This window comes from Stomoxys calcitrans, chromosome 3 (genome assembly GCF_963082655.1).
Source record: "Stomoxys calcitrans chromosome 3, idStoCalc2.1, whole genome shotgun sequence".
NCBI lineage: Eukaryota > Metazoa > Arthropoda > Insecta > Diptera > Muscidae > Stomoxys > Stomoxys calcitrans.
In genome coordinates this window covers 54,431,394-54,454,935 of record NC_081554.1, presented here as the reverse complement: position 1 = coordinate 54,454,935, position 23,542 = coordinate 54,431,394, and positions in this window count along the sequence as shown.

Genomic DNA, 23,542 nt, shown 5'->3' with positions numbered 1-23,542 from the left:
AATGGGCCTTAATTTGTGACTCCATCAAAAAATTCGGATTTTCATTGAAAATCCATTCAAAAATGGCTGTATCTCCTAAACTATGCGTCCTAGAGCGAAATGGGCCTTAATTCGTGACTCCAACAAAAAATTCGGATTTTCATCGAAAATCCATTAAAAATGGAAATTTCACATGCAAAACTTAAAATGGCTGTATCTCCTAAACTATGCGTCCTAGAGCGAAATGGGCCTTAATTCGTGACTCCAACAAAAAATTCGGATTTTCATTGAAAATCCATTCAAAATGGAAATTTCACATGCAAAACTTAAAATGGCTGTATCTCCTAAACTATGCGTCCTAGAGCGAAATGGGCCTTAATTCGTGACTCCAACAAAAAATTCGGATTTTCATCGAAAATCCATTAAAAATGGGAATTTCACATGCAAAACTTAAAATGGCTGTATCTCCTAAACTATGCGTCCTAGAGCGAAATGGGCCTTAATTCGTGACTCCAACAAAAAATTCGGATTTTCATTGAAAATCCATTCAAAATGGAAATTTCACATGCAAAACTTAAAATGGCTGTATCTCCTAAACTATGCGTCCTAGAGCGAAATGGGCCTTAATTCGTGACTCCAACAAAAAATTCGGATTTTCATCGAAAATCCATTCAAAATGGAAATTTCACATGCAAAACTTAAAATGGCTGTATCTCCTAAACTATGCGTCCTAGAGCGAAATGGGCCTTAATTTATGACTCCATCAAAAAATTCGGATTTTCATCGAAAATCCATTAAAAATGGAAATTTCACATGCAAAGCTTAAAATGGCTGTATCTCCTAAACTATGCGTCCTAGAGCGAAATGGGCCTTAATTTATGACTCCATCAAAAAATTCGGATTTTCATCGAAAATCCATTAAAAATGGAAATTTCACATGCAAAACTTAAAATGGCTGTATCTCCTAAACTATGCGTCCTAGAGCGAAATGGGCCTTAATTTGTGACTCCATCAAAAAATTCGGATTTTCATTGAAAATCCATTCAAAAATGGCTGTATCTCCTAAACTATGCGTCCTAGAGCGAAATGGGCCTTAATTCGTGACTCCAACAAAAAATTCGGATTTTCATCGAAAATCCATTAAAAATGGAAATTTCACATGCAAAACTTAAAATGGCTGTATCTCCTAAACTATGCGTCCTAGAGCGAAATGGGCCTTAATTCGTGACTCCAACAAAAAATTCGGATTTTCATCGAAAATCCATTCAAAATGGAAATTTCACATGCAAAACTTAAAATGGCTGTATCTCCTAAACTATGCGTCCTAGAGCGAAATGGGCCTTAATTCGTGACTCCAACAAAAAATTCGGATTTTCATTGAAAATCCATTCAAAATGGAAATTTCACATGCAAAACTTAAAATGGCTGTATCTCCTAAACTATGCGTCCTAGAGCGAAATGGGCCTTAATTCGTGACTCCAACAAAAAATTCGGATTTTCATCGAAAATCCATTCAAAATGGAAATTTCACATGCAAAACTTAAAATGGCTGTATCTCCTAAACTATGCGTCCTAGAGCGAAATGGCGATGGGCCTTAATTTATGACTCCATCAAAAAATTCGGATTTTCATCGAAAATCCATTAAAAATGGAAATTTCACATGCAAAACTTAAAATGGCTGTATCTCCTAAACTATGCGTCCTAGAGCGAAATGGGCCTTAATTCGTGACTCCAACAAAAAATTCGGATTTTCATCGAAAATCCATTAAAAATGGAAATTTCACATGCAAAACTTAAAATGGCTGTATCTCCTAAACTATGCGTCCTAGAGCGAAATGGGCCTTAATTCGTGACTCCAACAAAAAATTCGGATTTTCATCGAAAATCCATTAAAAATGGAAATTTCACATGCAAAACTTAAAATGGCTGTATCTCCTAAACTATGCGTCCTAGAGCGAAATGGGCCTTAATTTGTGACTCCATCAAAAAATTCGGATTTTCATTGAAAATCCATTCAAAATGGAAATTTCACATGCAAAACTTAAAATGGCTGTATCTCCTAAACTATGCGTCCTAGAACGAAATGGACCTTAATTCGTGACTCCAACAAAAAATTCGGATTTTCATCGAAAATCCATTAAAAATGGAAATTTCACATGCAAAACTTAAAATGGCTGTATCTCCTAAACTATGCGTCCTAGAGTGAAATGGGCCTTAATTTGTGACTCCATCAAAAAATTCGGATTTTTATCGAAAATCCATTAAAAATGGAAATTTCACATGCAAAACTTAAAATGGCTGTATTTCACATGCAAAACTTAAAATGGCTGTATCTCCTAAACTATGCGTCCTAGAGCGGAATGGGCCTTAATTCGTGACTCCATCAAAAAATTCGGATTTTCATCGAAAATCCATTAAAAATGGAAATTTCACATGCAAAAATAAAATGGCTGTATCTCCTAAACTATGCGTCCTAGAGCGAAATGGGCCTTAATTTGTGACTCCATCAAAAAATTCGGATTTTCATTGAAAATCCATTCAAAATGGATATTTCACATGCAAAACTTAAAATGGCTGTATCTCCTAAACTATGCGTCCTAGAGCGAAATGGGCCTTAATTCGTGACTCCATCAAAAAATTCGGGTTTTCATTGAAATTTCACATGCAAAACTTAAAATGGCTGTATCTCCTAAACTATGCGTCCTAGAGCGAAATGGGCCTTAATTTATGACTCCATCAAAAAATTCGGATTTTCATCGAAAATCCATTAAAAATGGAAATTTCACATGCAAAGCTTAAAATGGCTGTATCTCCTAAACTATGCGTCCTAGAGCGAAATGGGCCTTAATTTATGACTCCATCAAAAAATTCGGATTTTCATCGAAAATCCATTAAAAATGGAAATTTCACATGCAAAACTTAAAATGGCTGTATCTCCTAAACTATGCGTCCTAGAGCGAAATGGGCCTTAATTTGTGACTCCATCAAAAAATTCGGATTTTCATTGAAAATCCATTCAAAAATGGCTGTATCTCCTAAACTATGCGTCCTAGAGCGAAATGGGCCTTAATTCGTGACTCCAACAAAAAATTCGGATTTTCATCGAAAATCCATTAAAAATGGAAATTTCACATGCAAAACTTAAAATGGCTGTATCTCCTAAACTATGCGTCCTAGAGCGAAATGGGCCTTAATTCGTGACTCCAACAAAAAATTCGGATTTTCATCGAAAATCCATTCAAAATGGAAATTTCACATGCAAAACTTAAAATGGCTGTATCTCCTAAACTATGCGTCCTAGAGCGAAATGGGCCTTAATTCGTGACTCCAACAAAAAATTCGGATTTTCATTGAAAATCCATTCAAAATGGAAATTTCACATGCAAAACTTAAAATGGCTGTATCTCCTAAACTATGCGTCCTAGAGCGAAATGGGCCTTAATTCGTGACTCCAACAAAAAATTCGGATTTTCATCGAAAATCCATTCAAAATGGAAATTTCACATGCAAAACTTAAAATGGCTGTATCTCCTAAACTATGCGTCCTAGAGCGAAATGGGCCTTAATTTATGACTCCATCAAAAAATTCGGATTTTCATCGAAAATCCATTAAAAATGGAAATTTCACATGCAAAACTTAAAATGGCTGTATCTCCTAAACTATGCGTCCTAGAGCGAAATGGGCCTTAATTTATGACTCCATCAAAAAATTCGGATTTTCATCGAAAATCCATTAAAAATGGAAATTTCACATGCAAAACTTAAAATGGCTGTATCTCCTAAACTATGCGTCCTAGAGCGAAATGGGCCTTAATTCGTGACTCCAACAAAAAATTCGGATTTTCATCGAAAATCCATTAAAAATGGAAATTTCACATGCAAAACTTAAAATGGCTGTATCTCCTAAACTATGCGTCCTAGAGCGAAATGGGCCTTAATTCGTGACTCCAACAAAAAATTCGGATTTTCATCGAAAATCCATTAAAAATGGAAATTTCACATGCAAAACTTAAAATGGCTGTATCTCCTAAACTATGCGTCCTAGAGCGAAATGGGCCTTAATTTGTGACTCCATCAAAAAATTCGGATTTTCATCAAAAATCCATTAAAAATGGAAATTTCACATGCAAAACTTAAAATGGCTGTATCTCCTAAACTATGCGTCCTAGAACGAAATGGACCTTAATTCGTGACTCCAACAAAAAATTCGGATTTTCATCGAAAATCCATTAAAAATGGAAATTTCACATGCAAAACTTAAAATGGCTGTATCTCCTAAACTATGCGTCCTAGAGCGAAATGGCCTTAATTTGTGACTCCATCAAAAAATTCGGATTTTCATCAAAAATCCATTAAAATGGAAATTTCACATGCAAAACTTAAAATGGCTGTATCTCCTAAACTATGCGTCCTAGAACGAAATGGACCTTAATTCGTGACTCCAACAAAAAATTCGGATTTTCATCGAAAATCCATTAAAAATGGAAATTTCACATGCAAACTTAAAATGGCTGTATCTCCTAAACTATGCGTCCTAGAGTGAAATGGGCCTTAATTTGTGACTCCATCAAAAATTCGGATTTTTTATCGAAAATCCATTAAAAATGGAAATTTCACATGCAAAACTTAAAATGGCTGTATTTCACATGCAAAACTTAAAATGGCTGTATCTCCTAAACTATGCGTCCTAGAGCGAAATGGGCTTAATTTGTGACTCCATCAAAAAATTCGGATTTTCATTGAAAATCCATTCAAAATGGATATTTCACATGCAAAACTTAAATGGCTGTATCTCCTAAACTATGCGTCCTAGAGCGAAATGGGCCTTAATTCGTGACTCCATCAAAAAATTCGGGTTTTCATTGAAAATCCATTCAAAATGGCTGTATCTCCTAAACTATGCGTCCTAGAGGGAAATGGGCCTTAATTTGTGACTCCATCAAAAAATTCGGATTTTCATTGAAAATCCATTCAAAATGGAAATTTCACATGCAAAACTTAAAATGGCTGTATCTCCTAAACTATGCGTCCTAGAGCGAAATGGGCCTTAATTCGTGACTCCATCAAAAAATTCGGATTTTTATCGAAAATCCATTCAAAATGGAAATTTCACATGCAAAACTTAAAATGGCTGTATTTCACATGCAAAACTTAAAATGGCTGTATTTCACATGCAAAACTTAAAATGGCGGTATCTCCTAAACTATGCGTCCTAGAGGGAAATGGGCCTTAATTTGTGACTCCATCAAAAAATTCGGATTTTCATTGAAAATCCATTCAAAATGGAAATTTCACATGCAAAACTAAAATGGCTGTATCTCCTAAACTATGCGTCCTAGAGCGAAATGAGCCTTAATTCGTGAATCCATCAAAAAATTCGGATTTTTATCGAAAATCCATTAAAAATGGAAATTTCACATGCAAAACTTAAATGGCTGTATTTCACATGCAAAACTTAAAATGGCTGTATCTCCTAAACTATGCGTCCTAGAGCGAAATGGGCCTTAATTTGTGACTCCATCAAAAATTCGGATTTTCATCGAAAATCCATTAAAAATGGAAATTTCACATGCAAAACTTAAAATGGCTGTATCTCCTAAACTATGCGTCCTAGAGCGAAATGGGCCTTAATTCGTGACTCCATCAAAAAATTCGGATTTTCATTGAAATCCATTCAAAATGGATATTTCACATGCAAAACTTAAAATGGCTGTATCTCCTAAACTATGTGTCCTAGGGCGAAATGGGCCTTAGTTTATGACTCCATCAAAAAATTCGGATTTTCATCGAAAATCCATTAATAATGAAAATTTATCTCCTAAACTATGTGTCCTAGAGGGAAATGGCCTTAATTCGTGACTCATCAAAAAATTCGGATTTTTATCGAAAATCCATTAAAAATGGAAATTTCACATGCAAAACTTAAAATGGCTGTATTTCACATGCAAAACTTAAAATGGCGGTATCTCCTAAACTATGCGTCCTAGAGGGAAATGGGCCTTAATTTGTGACTCCATCAAAAAAATTCGGATTTTCATTGAAAATCCATTCAAAATGGAAATTTCACATGCAAAACTTAAAATGGCTGTATCTCCTAAACTATGCGTCCTAGAGCGAAATGGGCCTTGATTCGTGACTCCATCAAAAAATTCGGATTTTCATTGAAAATCCATTAAAAATGGAAATTTCACATGCAAAACTTAAAATGGCTGTATCTCCTAAACTATGCGTCCTAGAGCGAAATGGGCCTTAATTCGTGACTCCAACAAAAATTCGGATTTTCATCGAAAATCCATTCAAAATGGAAATTTCACATGCAAAACTATGTGTCCTAGGGCGAAATGGGCCTTAGTTTATGACTCCATCAAAAAATTCAGATTTTCATCGAAAATCCATTAATAATGAAAATTTATCTCCTAAACTATGTGTCCTAGAGGGAAATGGGCCTTAATTCGTGACTCCATCGAAAAATTCGGATTTTCATCAAAAATCCTTTAAAAATGGAAATTTCACATGCAAAACTTAAAATGACTGTATTTCACATGCAAAACTTAAAATGGCTGTATCTCCTAAACTATGCGTCCTAGAGCGAAATGGGCCTTAATTTGTGACTCCATCAAAAAATTCGGATTTTCATTGAAAATCCATTCAAAATGGAAATTTCACATGCAAAACTTAAAATGGCTGTATCTCCTAAACTATGCGTCCTAGAGCGAAATGGGCCTTGATTCGTGACTCCATCAAAAAATTCGGATTTTCATCAAAAATCCATTAAAAATGGAAATTTCACATGCAAAACTTAAAATGGCTGTATTTCACATGCAAAACTTAAAATGGCTGTATCTCCTAAACTATACAGAAATGGGCGAAATGGGCCTTAATTTGTGACTCCATCAAAAAATTCGGATTTTCATTGAAAATCCATTCAAAATGGAAATTTCACATGCAAAACTTAAAATGGCTGTATCTCCTAAACTATGCGACCTAGAGCGAAATGGGCCTTCATCGAAAATCCATTAAAAATGGAAATTTCACATGCAAAACTTAAAATGGCTGTATCTCCTAAACTATGTGTCCTAGAGGGAAATGGGCCTTAATTCGTGACTCCATCGAAAAATTCGGATTTTTATCGAAAATCCATTAAAAATGGAAATTTCACGTGCAAAACTTAAAATGGCTGTATTTCACATGCAAAACTTAAAATGGCTGTATCTCCTAAACTATGCGTCCTAGAGTGAAATGGGCCTTAATTCGTGACTCCATCAAAAAATTCGGATTTTCATTGAAAATCCATTCAAAATGGAAATTTCACATGCAAAACTTAAAATGGCTGTATCTCCTAAACTATGCGTCCTAGAGCGAAATGGGCCTTAATTTGTGACTCCATCAAAAAATTCGGATTTTCATTGAAAATCCATTCAAAATGGATATTTCACATGCAAAACTTAAAATGGCTGTATTTCACATGCAAAACTTAAAATGGCTGTATCTCCTAAACTATGCGTCCTAGAGCGAAATGGGCCTTAATTTGTGACTCCATCAAAAAATTCGGATTTTCATTGAAAATCCATTCAAAATGGAAATTTCACATGCAAAACTTAAAATGGCTGTATCTCCTAAACTATGCGACCTAGAGCGAAATGGGCCTTCATCGAAAATCCATTAAAAATGGAAATTTCACATGCAAAACTTAAAATGGCTGTATCTCCTAAACTATGTGTCCTAGAGTGAAATGGGCCTTAATTTGTGACTCCATCAAAAAATTCGGATTTTTATCGAAAATCCATTAAAAATGGAAATTTCACGTGCAAAACTTAAAATGGCTGTATTTCACATGCAAAACTTAAAATGGCTGTATCTCCTAAACTATGCGTCCTAGAGTGAAATGGGCCTTAATTCGTGACTCCATCAAAAAATTCGGATTTTCATTGAAAATCCATTCAAAATGGAAATTTCACATGCAAAACTTAAAATGGCTGTATCTCCTAAACTATGCGTCCTAGAGCGAAATGGGCCTTAATTTGTGACTCCATCAAAAAATTCGGATTTTCATTGAAAATCCATTCAAAATGGATATTTCACATGCAAAACTTAAAATGGCTGTATCTCCTAAACTATGCGTCCTAGAGCGAAATGGGCCTTAATTCGTGACTCCATCAAAAAATTCGGATTTTCATCGAAAATCCATTAAAAATGGAAATTTCACATGCAAAAATTAAAATGGCTGTATCTCCTAAACTATGCGTCCTAGAGCGAAATGGGCCTTAATTTGTGACTCCATTAAAAAATTCGGATTTTCATTGAAAATCCATTCAATATGGAAATTTCACATGCAAAACTTAAAATGGCTGTATCTCCTAAACTATGCGTCCTAGAGCGAAATGGGCCTTAATTTGTGACTCCATCAAAAAATTCGGATTTTCATTGAAAATCCATTCAAAATGGAAATTTCACATGCAAAACTTAAAATGGCTGTATCTCCTAAACTATGCGTCCTAGAGCGAAATGGGCCTTAATTTGTGACTCCATCAAAAAATTCGGATTTTTATCGAAAATCCATTAAAAATGGAAATTTCACATGCAAAACTTAAAATGGCTGTATTTCACATGCAAAACTTAAAATGGCGGTATCTCCTAAACTATGCGTCCTAGAGGGAAATGGGCCTTAATTTGTGACTCCATCAAAAAATTCGCATTTACATTGAAAATCCATTCAAAATGGAAATTTCACATGCAAAACTTAAAATGGCTGTATCCCCTAAACTATGCGTCCTAGAGCGAAATGGGCCTTAATTCGTGACTCCATCAAAAAATTCGGATTTTCATTGAAAATCCATTCAAAATGGAAATTTCACATGCAAAACTTAAAATGGCTGTATCTCCTAAACTATGCGTCCTAGAGCGAAATGGGCCTTAATTCGTGACTCCATCCATTAAAAATGGAAATTTCACATGCAAAACTTAAAATGGCTGTATTTCACATGCAAAACTTAAAATGGCAGTAACTCCTAAACTATGCGTCCTAGAGCGAAATGGGCCTTAATTTGTGACTCCATCAAAAAATTCGGATTTTCATTGAAAATCCATTCAAAATGGAAATTTCACATGCAAAACTTAAAATGGCTGTATCTCCTAAACTATGCGTCCTAGAGCGAAATGGGCCTTAATTCGTGACTCCAACAAAAAATTCGGATTTTCATCGAAAATCCATTTAAAATGGCTGTATTTCACATGCAAAACTTAAAATGGCTGTATCTCCTAAACTATGCGTCCTAGAGCGAAATGGGCCTTAATTCGTGACTCCATCAAAAAATTCGGATTTTCATCGAAAATCCATTAAAAATGGAAATTTCACATGCAAAAATTAAAATGGCTGTATCTCCTAAACTATGCGTCCTAGAGCGAAATGGGCCTTAATTTGTGACTCCATTAAAAAATTCGGATTTTCATTGAAAATCCATTCAATATGGAAATTTCACATGCAAAACTTAAAATGGCTGTATCTCCTAAACTATGCGTCCTAGAGCGAAATGGGCCTTAATTTGTGACTCCATCAAAAAATTCGGATTTTCATTGAAAATCCATTCAAAATGGAAATTTCACATGCAAAACTTAAAATGGCTGTATCTCCTAAACTATGCGTCCTAGAGCGAAATGGGCCTTAATTTGTGACTCCATCAAAAAATTCGGATTTTTATCGAAAATCCATTAAAAATGGAAATTTCACATGCAAAACTTAAAATGGCTGTATTTCACATGCAAAACTTAAAATGGCGGTATCTCCTAAACTATGCGTCCTAGAGGGAAATGGGCCTTAATTTGTGACTCCATCAAAAAATTCGCATTTACATTGAAAATCCATTCAAAATGGAAATTTCACATGCAAAACTTAAAATGGCTGTATCCCCTAAACTATGCGTCCTAGAGCGAAATGGGCCTTAATTCGTGACTCCATCAAAAAATTCGGATTTTCATTAAAAATCCATTCAAAATGGAAATTTCACATGCAAAACTTAAAATGGCTGTATCTCCTAAACTATGCGTCCTAGAGCGAAATGGGCCTTAATTCGTGACTCCATCAAAAAATTCGGATTTTCATCAAAAATCCATTCAAAATGGAAATCTCACATGCAAAACTTAAAATGGCTGTATCTCCTAAACTATGCGTCCTATAGGGAAATGGGCCTTAGTTCGTGACTCCATCAAAAAATTCGGATTTTCATCGAAAATCGATTCGAAATGGAAATTTCACATGCAAAACTTAAAATGGCTGTATCTCCTAAACTATGCGTCCTAGAGCGAAATGGGCCTTAATTTGTGACTCCATCAAAAAATTCGGATTTTCATTGAAAATCCATTCAAAATGGAAATTTCACATGCAAAACTTAAAATGGCTGTATCTCCTAAACTATGCGTCCTAGAGCGAAATGGGCCTTAATTCGTGACTCCATCCATTAAAAATGGAAATTTCACATGCAAAACTTAAAATGGCTGTATTTCACATGCAAAACTTAAAATGGCAGTATCTCCTAAACTATGCGTCCTAGAGCGAAATGGGCCTTAATTTGTGACTCCATCAAAAAATTCGGATTTTCATTGAAAATCCATTCAAAATGGAAATTTCACATGCAAAACTTAAAATGGCTGTATCTCCTAAACTATGCGTCCTAGAGCGAAATGGGCCTTAATTCGTGACTCCAACAAAAAATTCGGATTTTCATCGAAAATCCATTAAAAATGGAAATTTCACATGCAAAACTTAAAATGGCTGTATCTCCTAAACTATGCGTCCTAGAGCGAAATGGACCTTAATTTATGACTCCATCAAAAAATTCGGATTTTCATCGAAAATCCATTAAAAATGGAAATTTCACATGCAAAACTTAAAATGGCTGTATCTCCTAAACTATGCGTCCTAGAGCGAAATGGGCCTTAATTCGTGACTCCATCAAAAAATTCGGATTTTTATCGAAAATCCATTAAAAATGGAAATTTCACATGCAAAACTTAAAATGGGTGTATCTCCTAAACTATGCGTCCTAGAGGGAAATGGGCCTGAATTTGTGACTCCATCAAAAAATTTAGATTTTTATCGAAAATCCATTTAAAGTGGAAATTTCACATGCAAAACTTAAAATGGCTGTATTTCACATGCAAAACTTAAAATGACTGTATCTCCTAAACTATGCGTCCTAGAGGGAAATGGGCCTTAATTCGTGACTCCATCAAAAAATTCGGGTTTTCATCGAAAATCCATTAAAAATGGAAATTTCACATGCAAAACTTAAAATGGCTGTATCTCCTAAACTATGTGTCCTAGAGCGAAATGGGCCTTAATTTATGAAATGGGCCTTAATTCGGATTTTCATCGAAAATCCATTAATAATGAAAATTTAACATGCAAAACTTAAAATGGCTAAATCTCCTAAACTATGCGTCCTAGAGGGAAATGGGCCTTAATTCGTGACTCCATCAAAAAATTCGCATTTTCATCGAAAATCCATTCAAAATGGAAATCTCACATGCAAAACTTAAAATGGCTGTATCTCCTAAACTATGCGTCCTATAGGGAAATGGGCCTTAGTTCGTGACTCCATCAAAAAATTCGGATTTTCATCGAAAATCGATTCGAAATGGAAATTTCACATGCAAAACTTAAAATGGCTGTATCTCCTAAACTATGCGTCCTAGAGGGAAATGGGCCTTAATTCGCGACTCCATCAAAAAATTCAGATTTTCATCGAAAATCCATTCAAAATGGAAATTTCACATGCAAAATTTAAAATGGCTGTATCTCCTAAACTATGCGTCCTAGAGCGAAATGAGCCTTACTTCGTGACTCCATCAAAAAATTCGGATTTTCATCGAAAATCCATTCGAAATGGAAATTTCACATGCAAAACTTAAAATGGCTGTATCTCCTAAACTATGCGTCCTAGAGGGAAATGGGCCCTAATTCGTGACTCCATCAAAAAATTCGGATTTTCATCGAAAATCCATTCAAAATGGAAATTTCACATGCAAAACTTAAAATGGCTGTATCTCCTAAACTATGCGTCCTAGAGTGAAATTTTTGACTCCATCAAAAAATTCGGATTTTCATCGAAAATCCATTCAAAATGGAAATTTCACATGCAAAACTTAAAATGGCTGTATCTCCTAAAATATGCGTCCTAGAGGGAAATGGGCCTTAATTCGTGAATCCATCAAAAAATTCAGATTTTCATCGAAAATCCATTCAAAATGGAAATTTCACATGCAAAACTTAAAATGGCTGTATCTCCTAAACTATGCGTCCTAGAGGGAAATGGGCCTTAATTTGTGACTCCATCAAAAAATTCGGATTTTCATCGAAAATCCATTCAAAATGGAAATTTCACATGCAAAACTTAAAATGGCTGTATCTCCTAAACTATGCGTCCTAGAGAGAAATGGGTCTTAATTCGTGACTCCATCAAAAAATTCGAGATTTCATCGAAAATCCGTTAAAAATAGAAATTTCACATGCAAAACTTAAAAAATTCGGATTTTCATCGAAAATCCATTGAAAAAAGAAATTTCACATGCAAACCTTAAAATGGCTGTATCTCCTAAACTATGCGTCCTAGAGGGAAATGGGCCTTAATTTGTGACTTCATCAAAAAATTCGGATTTTCACCGAAAATCTATTAAAAAAAGAAATTTCACATGCAAACCTTAAAATGGCGGTATCTCCCAAACTATGCGTCCTAGAGCGAAATCCATTAAAAATAGAAATTTCACATGCAAATGCAAATTTTGCCCATGAACATTCCATTAAGGAACAAGGGCAAACTTCTCACATATCTCTCTTTGGAGAGATGTTTTACATGGCATAGTACCTCACAAATGTTGCCAGCAATAGGAGGGGAAAGCCAACGTTGAAAATTTTTTCTGATTGTCTCGCCAGGATTTGAACCCAGGCGTACAGCGTCATAGGCGGACATGCTAACCTCTGCGCTACGGTGGCCTCCACATGCAAACTTAAAATGGCTGTATCTCCCAAACTATGCTTTGGAGTTTTGTGACTCCAAAACTTCAAAAAATCGAGATCTCACCGAAAATCCATTAAAAATATAAATTTCACATGCAAAACTTAAAATGGCTGTATCTCTTAAACTATGCGTCCTAGAGGGAAATGGGCCTTAATTCGTGACTCCATCAAAAAATTGGAGATTGCATCGGAAATCAATTAAAAATGGAAATTTCACATGCAAAACTTTAAATGGCTATATCTCCTAAACTATGCGTCCTAGAGGGAAATGGGCCTTAATTCGTGACTCCATCAAAAAATTCGGATTTTCACCGAAAATCCATTAAAAATGGAAATTTCACATGCAAAACTTAAAAAATTCGCATTTTCATCGAAAATTCATTAAAAATAGAAATTTCACATGCAAAACTTAGAATGGCTGTATCTCCCTAACTATACGTCCTAGAGGAAAATGGGCCTTAATTTGTGACTCCATCAAAAAATTCTGATTTTCACCGAAAATCCATTAAAAATAGAAATTTCACATGCAAAACTTAAAAAAACTGTATCTCCTAAACTATGCGCCCTAGAGGGAAATGGGCCTTAATTTGTGACTCCATCAAAAAATTCGGATTTTCATCGAAAATCCATTAAAAATGAAAATTTCACATGCAAAATTCAAAATGGCTGTGTCTCCTAAACTATGCGTCCTAGAGGGAAATGGGCCTTAATTCGTGACTCCATCAAAAAATTCGGATTATCATCGAAAATCCATTAAAAATGGAAATTTCACATGCAAAACTTAAAATGGCTGTATCTTCTAAACTATGCGTCCTGGAGGGAAATAGGCCTTTGTGTGTGACTCCATCAAAAAATTCGAGATTTCATCGAAAATCCATTAAAAATAGAAATTTCACATGCAAAACTTAAAATGGCTGTATCTCCTATACTATGCGTCCTATAGGGAAATGGGCCTTAATTTGTGACTCCATCGAAAAATTCGGATTTTCACCGAAAATCCATTAAAAATGGAAATTTCACATGCAAAACTTAAAATGGCTGTATCTCCTAAACTATGCGTCCTAGAGGGAAATGGGCCTCAAATTGTGACTCCTTCAAAAAATTCGAAATTTCATCGAAAATCCATTAAAAATAGAAATTTCACATGCAAAACTTAAAATGGCTGTATCTCTTAAACTATGTGTCCTAGAGGGAAATGGGCCTTAAATTGTGACTCCTTCAAAAAATTCGAAATTTCATCGAAAATCCATTAAAAATAGAAATTTTACATGCAAAACTTAAAATGGCTGTATCTCCTAAACTATGCGTCCTAGAGCGAAATGGGCCTTAACTTAAACTTGAAAAACTTAAAATGGCTGTATCTCTTAAACTATGCGACCTAGAGGAAAATGGGCCTTAATTCGTGACTCCATCAAAAAATTCGGATTTTCTTCTAAAATCCATTAAAAATAGAAATTTCACATACAAAACTTAAAATGGCTATATCTCCTAAACTATGCGTCCTAGAGGGAAACGTGCTTTAATTCATGATGGATTTCGATGAAGATTGGATTTTTTTTGATTGAGTCACGAAATTTTGTCCATTTCTCGCTATGACGCATAGTTTAGGAGATACTGCCAACTTAAATTTTTCATATAAAATTTTAGAGGATTTTTGATGAAAATTTAAATTTTTTGATTGATTTTTGATGAAAATGTGAATTTTGGAAGCAGTCGCAAATTAAGGCCCATTTTCCTTTAGAATGCATATTTTAGGACATTCAACCATTATTAAATTTTCATTTTGAATTCTGCTTTACTTTAATGACCTTTTCTTTGCCACTGTTCTTGCATAACTTTGGGCCAGCCACAAATTACAGCCTTACCAGTTTGCTAATCATTTTGTGTTTAGGGTACAGTTCACCTTGAAATTGACAACAAAACCAAGCCATTGCATTAATAGTGCATTTATTGAACAAAAACCACTTCTCACATAAACTTAATTAGTAGGCCTTTAACAGAGAAGCAAATTAATCGACACATGTGCAAATCTTGAACTAGGCTGACCTATTGCAAATTACAATCGCCTGAGCGTAATCTTTGATTTCCGAGAATACAAATCACTCTAATCAATGCACAGTAGTTTATTCTATTTAAAAATACCAAAGAACCATGAAAACGCTACCAAAACTTACAAAAAATACTAAGGTGGAGGGAAAAGGATTGGTTTGGATTTTGGTTTCATGTCGTTACTTATTTCTCTTTTTATATGCCCCTGCCTTATACTGCGGATACATACTAACAGATGTTCTATCTTTATTTGAAAAAATTCCATTTACCAACTTTCCAACCACTGTGCGTCATTGGACCTTATATTACCCGAGGCTGGTGATTTCCGTCGATGTCTGGTTTAAATCTGTTCGCTGCATTGGAATACTCAGTGGAAATTACAAATCACAATCTATAAAATGCCAAAGCGTTTTTTTAAACTGATGTAATTAGTTCAGTTTATTGCAATTTGAAAATAAGAAAAAAGCGAACCGAAACGCCACCAGTGAAACCAAAACAAATTATTAAAAATAATTCCAATTAATTAAGCATTTATGCGCTCTTACAGTAGTGGAAAACTCAACTGAATTGCTGTCAAGTGGGACCGTCAATTTAAATGAGACACTGCTGTCGCCGATCTGGTACCAGTTGTTTGTTTGTTAACGGCGGTCTATTAGTCTGCTATTGTCGGTGTTACAATTTGTCTATTCATTGAAAAAATATTACAATTAGCAAATCTCTGGAGATCTAGTGGGGGATAAGACAGCAAAAGACAAAAACCGGCTATCGCTGGGGTGTTACACAAGTTCAAGTTGAATATTTTTATAATTTTTTTGATTTTATTTTACAAAATAACGACGAAGAGAAAATTAGAAAATTACACGGCCCAAACCTGCGAGTCCCAAAACCCAAGGGTGAATACAATGCGTCTACCAACGCCCCCCATGTGGTAACCCACACATGAGTACCAATTTGATCCCACGTATTTGGACGTGTTCACCTTCTTGGTTAAGAGCGGATCACTACCTAAAACTCTTTCCGATCTATGGGTCACGGCATCTGGTTGAAAACGAAACTCCACGCCGTGCTTATGCTCGCGATTTGGGTACAAACCACAGCCACCACTTTGCTCCCTACTGGGGCCTCACCATTGTCAGGCTGGAAACGAAGTTTCAGGGGCTTCTGACACCCGTGGTACCAGATTAAAGTCTCCGATCAGACTTCGTAGCCTTAAAAGGCTACTACCAGATGAACCCCAAACAGTTCCGGACTGATCACCTGGAAGAAATGAATGGCCCTAAGCCGACCTTAAGCCAGCATACAAAAGTGTGAACCAAATATACAACAGGACGATATACACAAACACAAAGAGGACACGGCAGCCCTCCCGGGCTACGCCACACATATCTGCATCAACATGGGACTCACCATCACGGATGACCGAAGACAACCACAACAGCTACAGCAACCAACAATGGGCAAATGCCACTGTATAAACATGGGCAAGGCAGGTGCCAGGCCATGTCATGCGTTTTACCAAATCACTCGGTCGCGCCAGTTCAGCAACACCTCGTTATGGATAACTAGCGTGTATTCATCCCACCACTAAGTCTTGTCCGACTCTTAAGAAATACTTTCCGGCAAAAGGTGGCCGGTTTTGCAACAATCGTCTTGTCTTCAAGGGCCCTACTGAAATCCTACACCGCCTCTCTAATCCCCATCGCGCCTAAATCTCTAATGTCTGGGTAGTACGGGCAGTCCTCAGGTCTGACAAAATCTTCTGATACAAAAATCCATTAAAGGCACCATGTCCCTTCAATATGAAGCCCAGCCATAGGCCGAAGCCAAAGTCCGGGCGGTCTCGTACGAACATCGCGTCACGAATAAATTCGTCTGTCACCCGACCATTGTCACTGTTCGTCCATCTAGAAGGAAGATGGCTTCTAGTTCCTACCGTTGAACCATCCAGATCCCTTTAAATCGGCCAACAATTTGCGATCGTTCACATCTGCTAAATCAGACGGGTTCTCAAAGAAGTGAGAACCTACAAACATACAATCTCTTCTTCTTCGATGTCCTCACAGCTTCTGCAAAAGTCGTTACTGTCAACCTTTAGTCTATCGGCATGTTTTCCGATTGGAGAGTGACCTGTCATGACGGATACAATGACTGAGACATCTGTTTTGGCCAGTGACATCAAAGCGGTAGACCTATTCAAGTTCAGACTAGGCCACATAGTTCTGGTATGCTCACAGCACCCTCTTTGTGACCATCTATCATTCGTTGGCCTTCAGGCCTGATGCTGACAACTAAGCTTACATGTCGCTAGAGGCATACCCACAGTTTCCCTGGAATGTGTAAGGTAGTTCCTAGTCTCGCAAGCTCGTCCGCTTTACAATTCCCTGGGACCGGTACCCAGTACAGATAAATTTTGTACAGAAAATACGTTCTACAGGGATTTAATGGCTGCCTGGCTGTCCGAGAAGATATTTATGCCCATTGTCGTTATGACTTAGCCATTCCACCACTTCCTTAATTGCAAGAATCTCCGATTGATACCATCTGGTCGTCTAGTTTGGAACGATCCGTATAGAAGTTTATGTAACTTCTGTTGCCAGAGATATTGTAGTTCCAATCGGTTCTATTAGGAATAGTAGTACAGTAGTTTTTATCAAAAGGCGGCTCAGGTAGGGTGTAATCCACACTGCCTGGAACATCGGTCTTTTGTATCAAAGATAACACAGAGTCCATAGCCGCCACATTGCCAAAGAGAAAGCTCCCTTAGCCTCACGGCAGCGGTCGCCATTTGTCTAGCCACAATATCCAGGGGCATTCAGTGCTTCAAATGGTGTCGTCCTCACTGCGGCTGTGATGCTCAAATCATCCTTTGGATCCGGTTGAGTATTGAACAGTAGGTGGACTTTGAAGCGCCGTCCACCAGACCACAACACCATATAGCAATATAGGTCTGACATCTGCAGTGTATTACGAATACATGACACGCGGTCTATATCCCCAATTTTGCCAATGCTTCTGTTGCAGGTGTATATATGGTGTTGTGGTCTGGTGGACGGCGCTTTAAAAGTTCACTTACCGTTCAATACTCAACCGGATCCAAAGCAAGACTAGCAAAACTAGGGTAATTGTTGCCGTTCTTGCCCTTTTCATTAGATGTAGCATTATATTCAGTGCATCAGATGGTGTCGACCTCAGTGCGGCTGTGATGCACAAACAAGTCTTGCTTTGGATCCGGTTGAGTATTGAACGGTAGGTGGACTTTTAAAGCGCCGTCCACCAGACCACAACACCATATAGCATTATAGGTCTGACAACTGCAGTGTATATTCAGTACATGACGCGCGGTCGAAATCCCCAACTATTGCCAATGGTTCCCTTGCAGGTGTATAGGGCAAGAGTTGCCTTTCTTGCTCTTTTCAAAGTGTTGGATTTTAAGTTAAATTTCCTGTTCTCTCCCCCCAAGGAGACAGGTGCCACTGTAGGCAACTTGTATCTCCTGCTGAAAGGAACTACTTCTGTCTCGCACGGATTTACGCCTAGATCACCTTCAATGTCAGGAAATGCTACCTTTGTATATTTCTTGACAACGAGAGAACCCTCTATGTAGGCGACTAGAAGGTGAAGGGCTGTTTCAGTCGACTTACATATGGTAAATGCATGCTGCTGCCGCGACAGGGGATCTCCAGGGATCTTTGCCCTAAGATATGTTTCTATCAACCTCTCAAGAGTCTTCAGCATAAAGGATCACAGGCTAATAGGAGAAATTTCTTTCGCCTTCGTGTCGTTCGATTTTTCTGCTTTAGGAATAAAAGTAACCTTTGTGTCCCGCCATCCCACAGGTGTATACGACATGCTGATACAAGCAGAGTATATCTCCCTAATCCAAGGAACCAGTCTATCAGACAACGCTTGTTATAGACCGGCAATACATTATCTGGGCCTGGCGACTTGAAGGATTTGAAACTTCTTATCGCTCAAAGGTTTTTGTATGGCAATCTATTTACTATTTTCAAGTATGTGATGTATTAAAACCCTCATTGTTCGCTTATTAAAAACTTGTGTTTTAAATTAGCATTTCTCCTAACGACACTAAAGCCAAGAGTGTTCAATAGAAATTAGTTTGAAACAATGAAAAACATGTGCAACGGTAAATCCCCTTTAGCGGTTAGAAAGGTACGGGGGAAATTGAGAACAATAAAAAAAGTAAGGCAAGGTGTAAGACAGACAGTGCTGACTTTATAATAGCCTACACCTTCACTATCAGTTTTAATTTGGGTATGTTACTAATGGGTTGCCCAAAAAGTAATTGCGGATTTTTTAAAAGAAAGTAAATGCATTTTTAATAAAACTTAGAATGAACTTAAATGAAATATATTTTTTTTACACTTTTTTTCTAAAGCAAGCTAAAAGTAACAGCTGATAACTAACAAAAGAAAGAATGCAATTACAGAGTCACAAGCTGTGAAAAAATTTGTCAACGCCGACTATATGAAAAATCGGCAATTACTTTTTGGGCAACTAATAAAGGGTGATTTTTTTGAGGTTAGGATTTTCATGCATTAGTATTTGACAGATCACGTGGGATTTCAGACATGGTGTCAAAGAGAAAGATGCTCAGTATGCTTTGACATTTCATCATGAATAGACTTACTAACGAGCAACGCTTGCAAATCATTGAATTTTATTACCAAAATCAGTGTTCGGTTCGAAATGTGTTCATTCACCGTAACGTTGCGTCCAACAGCATCTTTGAAAAAATACGGTCCAATGATTCCACCAGCGTACAAACCACACCAAACAGTGCATTTTTCGGGATGCATGGGCAGTTCTTGAACGGCTTTTGGATGCTCTTCACTCCAAATGCGGCAATTTTGCTTATTTACGTAGCCATTCAACCAGAAATGAGCCTCATCGCTGAACAAAATTTGTCAAAATTTGAACACATTTCGAACCGAACACTGATTTTGGTAATAAAATTCAATGATTTGCAAGCGTTGCTCGTTAGTAAGTCTATTCATGATGAAATGTCAAAGCATACTGAGCATCTTTCTCTTTGACACCATGTCTGAAATCCCACGTGATCTGTCAAATACTAATGCATGAAAATCCTAACCTCAAAAAAATCACCCTTTATATGGGAGCTATGTACAACCGGTTTTACATAGCTTTGGCAATGCAGACTAATTGAATACTAAATTTCCCATGGCCATTCCATTATGGAACAGGGGACAATTCTCTTCTATAAATAAGAGCAGTCCGATTAAAGTTTTAAATCAATGACAAGGCACCTCCATTTTTAAGCCAAGTCCGAACGGCGTGCTGCATAGTGACACCACTTGGTAGGGAAGATTTAACCTGGCAGGATACCTTACAAATGTAGCCATCATTAGTAAGGGGATAACCACCGCTGAAAATTTTTTTGATGTTCACGCCGGTATTTGAACCCCGGCAGGCGGACATGCTAACCTCTGCGCTACGGTGGGCTCCGTCGGCATATAAAGACAGACAGTAATCAGAAATGATGGTTATAGGTTTTTTCATTCGTTATGGGTCGTTCCAAAACAACAAAAACAAGAAGTCAAGATCCCAGATTGGTTTATATGAACCGATTTGAACCTTATTTGGCACAGTTGTTGAAAGTCATAATAAAATATGTCATGCAAAATTTCAGTCAAATCGGATAGGAATTGCGCCCTCTAGAAGCTCAAGAAGTTAAGTCCCCAAATCGGTTTATATGGCAGCTATATCAGGTTAGGGACCGATTTGAACCATACTTGGCTAGATATCATAACAAAATACTTCATGGAAAATTTCATTCAAATCGGATAAGAATTGCGCCCTCTAGTGGCTCAAGAAGTCAAGACCCAAAATGGGTTTATATGGCAGATATATCAGGTTATTGACCGATTTGAACCATATTTGGCACAGTTTTTAGATATCATAACAAAATACTTCGTGCCAAATTTCATTCAAATCGGATAGAATTAAGCCCTCTAGTGGCTCAAGAAGTGAAGACCCAAGATAGGTTTATATGGCAGCTATATCAGGTTATGGACTGATTTGAACCATACTTGGCCCAGTTTTTGGATACCATAATAACACACGTCGTGCAACATTTCAACCCAATCGGATAAGAATTGCCCCCTCTAGAGGCTCTAAAGGTTAAGACCGAAGATCGGTTTATATGGCAACTATATCAAAACATGGACCGATATGGCCCTTTTACAATCCCAACCGACCTACACTAACAAGAAGTATTTGTGCAAAATTTCAAGCGGCTATCTTTACTCCTTCGGAAGTTAGCTTGCTTTCGACAGACAGACGGACGGACATGGCTAGGTCGACATTAAATGTCATGACGATCAAGAATGTATATACTTTATGGGGTCTCAGACGAATATTTCGAGTATTTACAAACAGAATGACGAAGTTAGTATACCCAAGCAGGTGCTTACTATAGTGCACCAAAAATGTTATATTTTCAGCACTACAATTTTTATACCCACCCCCGTAGCGATCATTCCATTTGCAACACATCGAAATATCCATTTCCTACCCTATAAGGTATATATATTCTCGATCACAGTAAAAATCTAAGACGATCTAGGAGGAGAAAGCAACTGCTTACTATAGTGCACCAAAAATGTTCTATTTTCAGCAGTAAAATTTTTATACCCACCACCGCAGGGGTGTATTCATTTTGTCATTCCCTTTGCAACACATCGAAATATCCATTTCAGACTATAAAGTATTGGGTTGCCCAAAAAGTAATTGCGGATTTTTCATATAGTCGGCGTTGACAAATTTTTTCACAGCTTGTGACTCTGTAATTGCATTCTTTCTTCTGTCAGTTATCAGCTGTTACTTTTATTCTCGATCACCGTAAAAATCTAAGACGATCTAGCCACGTCTCTCCGTCTGTCCGTCTGTATGTTGAAATCACACTACACTTTAAAAATAGAAATATTGAGCTAAAACTTTGCAAAAATTCTTTACTTTTCCATAAGCAGATTATGTTCGAAGATGGGCTACATGGACTATATCTTGATATAGCCCCCATATAGACCGATCCGCCGTTTTAGGGTCTTAGGCCCATAAAAGCCACATTTATTATCCGATTTTGCTGAAATTTGGGACAGTGAGTTGTGTTAGGCCGGTCGACATCCTTCTTCAATTTGGCCCAGATCGGTCCAGATTGGAATATAGCTGCCATATAGACCGATCTCTCGATTTAAGGTCTTGGGCCCATAAAAGGCGCATTTATTGTCCGATTGTGCTAAAATTTGGGACAATGTGTTAAATAAGGCCTCTTGACATCTTTGTATTTATTGCCCGATTTCGCCGAAATTTGGGACTTTATCAGGCCCTTCGGTATTCCCCTTCAATTTGGTACAGATTGGTTCAGATTTGGATATAGCTGCCATATAGACCGATCTCTCGATTTACGGGTTTGGGCCTATAGAAGGCGCATTTATTGTTCGATTTCGCCGAAATTTGGGACAGTGAGTTGTGTTAGGTCCTTTGACATCCTTGTTTAATTTGGCTCAGATCGGTCCAGATTGGGATATAGCTTTCATATCGACTGATCTTCCGATTTAAGGTTTTGGGCCTATAAAAGGCACATTTATTGTCCGATTTCGCCGAAATTTGAGACAGTGAGTTGAGTTAGGTTCTTTGACATCCTTGTTTAATGTTTAATTTGGCTCAGATCGGTCCAGATTGGGATATAGCTGTCGTATATACCGATCTCTCGATTTAAGGTTTTGGGCCCATAAAAGGCGCATTTATTGTCCGATTTCGCCGAAATTTGGGACAGTAAGTTGTGTTAGGCTCTCTGATATCCCTCTTCAAATTAGCTCAGATCGGTCCAGATTTGGATATAGCTGCCATATAGACCGATCTCTCGATTTAAGGTCTTGGACCCATACAAGGCGCATTTATTGTCCGATTTTGCCAAAATTTGGGACAGTGAGTTAAATTAGACTCCTCGATATTTTTTCTGCAATATGGCTCAGATCGGTTCAGATTTGGATATAGCTGTCATATAGACCGATCTCTCGATTTACGGGTTTGGGCCTATAGAAGGCGCATTTATTGTTCGATTTCGCCGAAATTTGAGACAGTGAGTTGTGTTAGGTCCTTTGGCATCCTTGTTTAATTTGGCTCAGATCGGTCCAGATTGGAATACAGCTGATATATAGACCGATCTCTCGATTTAAGGTTTTGTGCCCATAAAATGCGCATTTATTGTCCGATTTCGTCGAAATTTGGGACAGTAAGTTGTGTTAGGCTCTTTGACCTCCCTCTTCAAATTGGCTCAGATTGGTCCAGATTTGGATATAGCTGCCATATAGACCGATCTTTCGATTTAAAGTCTTGGCCCCATAAGAGGCACGTAATAATCCGATTTCGCTGAAATTTGATACAGTGACTTATGTTAGGCTTATCGACATCCGCAACATATATCAGTCTATATTTGTGTATGGCTACGAAACAAGGCTTTC